The sequence below is a fragment of the Podarcis raffonei genome, chromosome 10 (assembly GCF_027172205.1).
Source record: "Podarcis raffonei isolate rPodRaf1 chromosome 10, rPodRaf1.pri, whole genome shotgun sequence".
In the NCBI taxonomy this organism is placed as follows: domain Eukaryota; kingdom Metazoa; phylum Chordata; class Lepidosauria; order Squamata; family Lacertidae; genus Podarcis; species Podarcis raffonei.
The window spans coordinates 45,735,814-45,737,484 of record NC_070611.1 but is presented as its reverse complement, the minus strand read 5'-3'; the positions used below and the strand labels follow the sequence as shown (position 1 = coordinate 45,737,484).

At 45.2% G+C, this 1,671-nt stretch overlaps 1 protein-coding gene across 1 annotated transcript in view; it reads left to right on the top strand.

Moving 5' to 3' along the window:
• Positions 1 to 314: 314 nt before the first annotated feature.
• ZC3H7B (zinc finger CCCH-type containing 7B) overlaps positions 315 to 1,671 on the top strand; it is a 46,312-nt gene continuing 44,955 nt past the window's right edge. Inside the window, exon 1 of the mRNA XM_053406719.1 lies at positions 315 to 335. The gene's annotated coding sequence lies outside the window, so the exon portion shown is untranslated. The remainder of the gene's footprint in view (positions 336 to 1,671) is intronic.

The following is a 1,671-nucleotide window of genomic DNA, read 5'->3' as shown; positions in this document are numbered from 1 at the left end:
TGTTTCCTACGCTGTGATTCGCTCTTCGCCTTCCCGGTCTTCCGCGCCTGCGCAGGAAGGGGCTTTCACGGCCTGCCTGCCTCCTCCCCTTTGCCCCCTCCTTCCTCCTAAAGGCGCCCAGGCAATTGTTAGTGCGAGAGCCGAAACGGAGGGGAGAGGTCACAATTTCGCGTCGCACGACGCGGCTCCCCCCCCTTTGCCGCAAAGCATCCTGGGAGCTGTAGTTTTTTTACTAGAAGCGTCCTGGAGCTCCCCCTTTAAAAAACAAAACTTTGCGGTGGAGTGAAGGAGGCTGAGTTCCCTACTGTTTTGTTGCTTGGAGCGGCGGGTCAGTCGTGTGTAACGGGTTTGGATACGATTATATGGTTTTGTTTTGTTTTTAGTACGACTGCTACCTATTTTCTTGAAGAATTCCTGTGCCTTTAAGAACTACCTTCAAGAAACTCTTTTATGAGAAAAAAATACAACGTTTGAAGTTTTTTAGTTTAGAAAAAGGTGGGGGGGGGAGAATTTGTTCCGGAAATCCTCTGGTCTAGTAGACCCCCCCCAAGTGTCCCTATTTGCCAGGGACGTTCCCGATTTAGAGAAGCCATCCTGATTTCTGATTTGATCCTGGAATGTCCCACTTTCCCTTAGGATGTCCCTATTTTCATTGGAGAAATGTTGGAGGGTTTCGAGTTATCCAACCTCTGAGCCACCTGAAGGCAATCCTGTATAGAGGTTTTTAATGTTTTATTATGTTTTATACATGTTGGAAGCTGCCCAGAATGGCTGGGGCAACCCAGTAAGACATGTAAAAGTAAAATTATTATGGAATGGGACATCCCAATTTTCATTGGAGAAATGTTGGAGGGTATAGTTTAGACTTTTACAAAACGACACTAATTGCTTCAGTGTGTTGTGAACTAGGCCCAATCTGAACTATACATTTAAAGCAGTATCATATCACTTTAAACAGTCATGGTGTTGCAGCGTTTCCCCTAGTCAATAAAGAGAGACACGGGTTCTCCGAGGAAGGTCAGAATTTATTTGGCCCACCTGTGGAGCGAAGACAGAGCAGAGGCCAACATCTGCACTTCCTGAGTCAATGGCTTACCTAAAAGAATGCAGGGAAATGTAGTTTATGAAGGGTGCTGCGAGTTTGTAGCAGCTACAGTTTCCAGAGTGGTTTAACAATCAATCCCTCTTTGGAGGGAACTCTGAGAACTGTAGCTCGGGGGGGGGGGGGCAGTAGGGATCCCTAAGAGCTCTCTCAACACCCTTAAAAACTGCAGCTTCCAGGATTATTTGGAGGAAGCCATAACTGTTTAAAGTGGTGTGATACTGCTTTAAATGTATTGTGCAGATAGAGCCTTGTTTTTTTGCATATGTTTACTCAACAATTTACAGCATCAAAATAAGATTATAGTGGGGCTTTGGAGTCTTGCACCTACATTTCCCAACAGACTCTAATGTGACTTGCATCACTGACCTAGTGAGGTTGGTTGGTTTGCTATGAAAAAGAGGTAGAAACTGACTACAGTGCAGCTTGGTAGCAGATCTGTGTGGCACCAGTGGGGAGAAGTGGAGCAGAAAAACACTTAAATGAGCATAATCAAATTGTGTACAAATCTGTGCCCACTTTCCCTCTTTTTATGCTGTTTTAACAGCCACACTAGACAAACTGCTGTG